General features: G+C 47.9%; 1 protein-coding gene across 2 annotated transcripts in view; it reads right to left on the reverse strand.

The window, feature by feature from the left end:
• Window positions 1–5,047, reverse strand: part of SBNO2 (strawberry notch homolog 2) — a 162,178-nt gene extending 157,131 nt beyond the window's left edge. The window contains exon 1 of one of the 2 annotated variants that reach the window (XM_087873738.1): window positions 4,793–5,047. The gene's annotated coding sequence lies outside the window, so the exon portion shown is untranslated. The remainder of the gene's footprint in view (window positions 1–4,792) is intronic. The other variant, XM_087873691.1, reaches the window with a different exon arrangement.
• Window positions 5,048–6,000: the final 953 nt, after the last annotated feature.

A 6,000-nucleotide genomic window follows, 5' to 3' on the forward strand; every position in this document is an offset into this window, starting at 1 on the left:
GTTTCATCTTTTGCAGGGAAACAGATGCTCACGAAAGAAACGCCACGGAGATCTGACCTGGGGCGACGGCGCAAGCGCCAGCAGAGAGGGCTCTACGTGCCACCTCTGGCACGTGTGCCATAGGTTCGCCATCACGGCCTTATGCTGGGAATTTACAAACCGAGAGGCAAAACTGGAGCAACATCAGTTCCTCTCATTTTGCTAATAAATAAAACTGAGCTACCCACGCCAAAGCGTACCAAAGCAACTGAGGAATAGGTCAGCATCCAGGGCGCACCTTCCCAGAGCCTTAAGTTCCATTGCCCTGATGTTACCTGGGCAAAAAAAAAAAACAAAAAAAAGTCAGCTGCCCCACCCAAGGTTCCTTTATGAGACAGGTGAGATTATCAGAGAGAGCCCAAAGTCACACCCTTGGCCCTAGGCAACCTCAATATGATTCCAGGAAGTGACTCACCCTGGGTATTCCCTGAGATTTTCAATGGAACTCAACAATGATTTGGGAGGGAGGGGTTTTGAAAAGGAGAAAGGGGTCAAACAGAAATAAAAAGATCTGAAATTGGAAAAACACAGGTAAACCAATCCAGGTAGTCCTCGCCTTACGACCAGTGGTTTAGTGCAAGGGTCTCCAACCTTGGCAACTTTAAGCCTGGCAGACTTCAACTCCCAGAATTCTGGGAGTTGAAGTCTGCCAGGCTTAAAGTTGCCAAGGTTGGAGACCCCTGGTTTAGTGAACCAAAGTTACAGCAGACCTCCTTGGGGGTTACTTACGACGCAGATTCGAAGTTACAAATGGTTGCCTTGCCATCACAGTTATGCGACCACATTTATGATGGTCATGTGACTGGTTTTGTTTTGTTTTTTACCAAATATCGGCGTTTTACTTCGACGTTTTTTGGCAAAAACGGCTCGCAGCGGTTTGCTTAACGATCACAGTAAAGGTAGTCCTCGACATACGACAACAGAGCCCAAAATTTCCGTCACTCAGCAAGGGAGCTGTTAAGTGAGCTTTGACCCATTTTACGACCTTTTTTTTGCCACGGCTGTTAAGTGAATCACTGCGTTTAAGTTAGTAAACCTATTCTTAAGTGAATCTGGCTTCCCCATTGACTTTGCTTGTCAGAAGGACGCAAAAGGGAATCATCGCACGACCCCTGGAGCACTGCAACCATCAGAAATGCATATTTTGTTTCAATAAAACATTTTATTGTTATAGAGTAAAATACAAATATACAGAAGCAAATAGTAGGACACAGCGGGGAGGAGAAAAGGAAAGAAAAGTGAGGAGGGGAGGGAGAAAAGAGAAGAAAAAGGCTTTGACTTCCGACTCCCTCTGTTGCAGCAGAATAAAGCATTCATATCGAACATCAACTTTTTCCTTTTCCATAATAATATAAACTAGCCGTTTCTATAACAACAAATCAATCTAATCAGTGAAACCCAAAATCAAAGTTTCTTCCCCCACCCCCACCCCAAGCACAAAGTCCAGAAGCGGTTTCCATGTACCGGTAGCAACAAAAGTACTTACAGTACTGTATATTCTTTTCTTTTGAGCAAAACGGTCAATTTTGATCACATGACCATGGGGATGCTACAAGTCCCTTCTTTTTTTTCCCTGTGCTGTTGTAACTTCAAACAGCCATTAAACGAATAGCAATAGCACCCTTAAGACATAGACCGCTTCATAGTGCTTTTACAGCCCTCTCTAAGCAGTTGACAGAGTCAGCATAATTGTCTGGGTCCTCGTTTTACTGACCTCAGAAGAATGGAAGGCTGAGTCAAAACCTTGAGCTTGGTGAGATTTGAACTGCCAAATTGCAGGCAGCCGGCAGGCAGGCAGCAGCAGTAGCCTGCAGTACTGCATTCTAACCACTGTGCCACCGAGGCTCAGAATGGTTGTAAATCGAGGACTACCTGTAAAATCTCCACCTTTGATAGGGTGCAAGAGAATAACCAACAGTAATGAATTGGAAGGTGCTGGAAAAGAAGGAAGAACTGTTCTCATTTCTACCTATCAGGCCAATGAATCAAGGCTAAGGAAGCAACATGGGAGTTTTTCGATGCCTCTTGAGACAAGCCTTTCTTTTGAAAAAAAGGTGTGGCCCTGATTGCCTTCCATCAGAAAATGGTCTCCTCCTTAATCAGCGACCAGGTAGGAAAGCAGAGGCACCAGCACCTTAGCAAGACACAAAAGTTTCCATCCCATATGTTAGCAATTGATGACCTTTTTAAATTGTCGCCGGGCGACGATTTCCAACAGACTTTGCCATTAGTCACTTTAGCCACGCCAACCGGGTCTACTGGATGCTATAACTCAGCAACATCTGGATACCACCAGTCCAGCAGCAAAAAAACAAGAAAACAAAATCAAACACGCAAAAAGAAAGAAAGCAGCAGCAGCAGTAAAGTGGACTGTTCTCTTTCCTTTCGAAAAGAACTTGACAGGGCTAAACTTTGAAAAAGCAGGAAGAATTATTTCTGCAGACTCAAGAAACTTGCCCACATAATTCATCCAACGAAACCCCTTATTCCCAAAATGAATAAGCCTCAAGGGTGAAACACAGGCAAGAGAGAAACTAGCAAAGATAAGGCGCCGTTCTCTATGGCTTCATTCACTTCCTTATCCTTTCAATCAGGTGGAGCAAAGACCTCTGTTCAGGAATGGGGAAATGCTTTCTGTCCTCGTAGCACAATTATCTCAGCAAACATCCCCTTGAGGTGTTGTAACCCAGAAAGATTATCTCCTTCCCTTCCCAAGAGATCTGAGGATGAAGGGGACTCTTATCACAATCAGCCCTCCAGATAGAGAGAGGATGCACCGTAGTTATACACCATTAAATAAGTGGTATAAAGCATATTATCCTAAGGGAAGACAAGGAAGATTCCACAGAAAACTGTGGTACTTGAACATTTGAGAGAGGGCAACTGAACTGGAATGCAACCTCAAGAAGATCAAATCAATTTATTTGGCACAGTACAGAGGTAAAAAAGTTCAACCAGGCAGCCTCTAAATACAATGAGGCCATAATGAGCAGAATGTCCCAGCAACCAAGAACAGGGGGATCCTGGGAAATTCAGAATAACAGAGTGGGAAGGGATTTTGGAGGTCTTCTAGTCCAACCCCTGCTCAAGCAGGAAAACCTATACCATTTCAGACAAATGGTCTCCCAATCTCTTCTTAAAAACATCCAGGGATGGAGCATCCACAACTTCTGGAGGCAATTTGTTCTAACTGTCAGGAAATTTCTCCTTAGTTCTAGGTTGCTTCTCTTCTTGATTAGTTTCCATCCATTGCTTCTTGTCCTGCCTTCAAGTCCAATACACTGTGACTGTGCCAAGCTGGGGAAAGTTGAAGAGGAACAGAAGGTTCTGCTTCCCCAAATCCTTCCCTTAAAACCTACCTGAAGGGGAAAGAAAGAACGAGGAAGCAAATGTACCTCAAGGTCCCAGAAGTCAGCAGCAGGAAGAGAGGAAAATATGATAGGTAAATGAGAGACAGAAAGTACTACAGTATTCCTGCCTGGGCAAGCTAGAATCCAACGGGGCTGTCCAACACATTGCATGATGAGAGAGTCAAGAATGAAAAGAGGGTTTCCTCCCACCCTACCCCCAGAGAAAATGTCCTAAACCGCAGAATTTGCTATTGCACAAAGAATCTAGTGATGGACATCGAGGTGGGAAAGCTGCTGGCTTTCAGGGCAGCCTAATCATTTTGGCTTTCCATTAACTCTAACATCCCAGCCCACATATTCCACATTCCCGTTGTTAAGAGCTGGAACAGGAAGGGTGGCCTCGCCAAAAGATCTGGAAACAGAAGAATCCAAGACTCGGATCAGCTTGATCCAGCACTCTTTGCTCTTCTTACAACCTCATGAAAGTTTGTCGTGATGTGTGGCTTTGAAGAGGGGCTTCTTTTGCCACTCACTTTTGCCCCTGTCCCTCAGGAGGTGACAACAGGAAGGACGGAAGCAAAGAGCAGCAGGGGGAAAGGGGAAGTCCGCTTCCCCCAATTTGAGGCTTGCTGGAGGGAGGAGGGGAAAGAGGGAGAGGAAGGGAGGAGGGGAAAGAGGCAAAGAAGGGCAGGAGGAACCCCCAATCTCAATTTAGGGGATCCCAAACATATTCCCAGCCTTGCCCCCCAAAGAACTGGATCCTTCTAAAAAAAACAAAACATTGGCTTGCCTTCCCCTCCCCAAACATTGACACAATCTCCTTCCACCCCTCCCACACAAACATATGTTGGGGGGGGGAGTTGGACTACACCTCCCATGCTGGGTGGGGATGGTGGGAACTGTAATCCCGCACAAACTTTTTGAGCAGGGGGTTGAAAGCGTGCTAACAGGTTGAACTAAAGGGAAGCGAGTCTTTTTTTTTTTTTGGAGGGGGGGGAAACCGAACCCCCCCCCATAAAAAACTTCCTTTTCTCTGCTGGGACTTTGCCTGGCAGCCTGGACGAGACAGAAGCCTCCGAGTGGAACCCCATCATGAAGTGTTTGGGAGGGGGGCTTTTCCCCCCCGGGATCTTGCCGGGGGGGGCAGCGGCCAAGAGAAAAGGGGAGAGCCAGGAGCCAAAGGAGGTTGAGGGGCGCAGGGCTAATTAACCCCCTCCCCAATTTCAGAGGCCCTAAAGGGGCTTTCTCCGAAACTCTGATAAAGGGGGGGGCTCAAATAGAAGGGGGGCTCTTAGGAGGAGGGGCTTCTCCTGAGGGAAGGGACCCCCGTCATCCAGAAAGAGGGGGGGGCTCCGGTGGGAGGGGGCTCGTGAGGTCACTGAAGGGAGGGGGGTCCCGCTCACCTGGTCTTCGCGCTCTCCCCCAACACACGAACAGGGACCCTCGGCCGGGAGGTGGGGGGAGAACCAAAAGCCCCGAGGCGGCGGCGGCGGCAGCAGCGGCGGACTTAAGGCTGCCGGCTTCGAGCTCCACAGCGGCAGCTCCGGCCTTGACCAACTTCCGGGTATGCGGCCGCCATCTTGGACTTCCGGCCCGGGGGGGGAGAGGCGAAGGGGAAAGCCCGATGACTACGACAAGACTTCCGGTTCTCCCCCCCTGAGCGCCGAGGTGCTGACGCAGGGACGTAGCCCCGGGTTGTCCAATGAGAGGCGCGCGCGCGCGCTCCCAAGGTGGGAGTCCACAGCTGACGCACACGCGCAACCCGGACGCCCGGTTCCCAATCGATAGGATGAGTGGAGCTCCCACCTCAAAACGGGGTGGTGGTGGGGGGAAATCCTTTTCCTCACGGGCAAGGATAGTCAAATGCCCTGAGCGATCGGGAGGTCTAAAGGGGGAAAGACGGAGCATCGACTCACTCCACCGAGAGGTGGATAGAGCGGCTTTTTTAAAATACCGTGGTGGAATAGAAACCGGTCGTCGATGCGCGACTTTTGTCCGTTCTTTTTTAATCTCCTTGCTTCCGATTTCATGAGAAACGCGGAAATCAGACCATAGGGGGCGGGGCTAGAGAGGAGAGGGCGGGGCGCTGGCAGAAAATGGGAGAGTTTGAGAAATGCTATTGATTTATTGCGTGATTTATATACACGCAACCTTTGCAGTATTAATGTTATGAGCAATGTCAGCAAAGCTTACAAGGATATATAATGCTCCCAATAAAGTATGCAGGGCACAACTTGTATTGAGTGGGAATGAAACCTATGGAAGTTTGAGGCTCCTTTTTAGGGCTACAGACTTCTACTGAATAAATCATGGTTTACATAACATTGGTCAACTGATTATGTGGCATCAGGTTAAGTGTCAGCCCTTAGCAGCCAGGCAGAGCAATGTTTCTCACAACTTGGCCACTTTAACATCTGTGGACTTCACTTCCCAGAATCCCCCAGGCTGCAATACTGGCTGGGGAAGTCTGGGATTTGAAGTCCACCTATTTTAAAATCGCCAAAGTTTTTTTTTTTTTTAATAGTGTAAAATGGAAGCAATGCTATTTGCAGCTACATTTCTCTCTGTCTCTGCGAATCAGAAGAAACAGTGAACAATAAAAAAAAACACT

Source organism: Pantherophis guttatus, chromosome 1, assembly GCF_059756535.1.
Source record: "Pantherophis guttatus breed Tessera chromosome 1, ASM5975653v1, whole genome shotgun sequence".
NCBI classification, from domain to species: Eukaryota; Metazoa; Chordata; class Lepidosauria; order Squamata; family Colubridae; genus Pantherophis; species Pantherophis guttatus.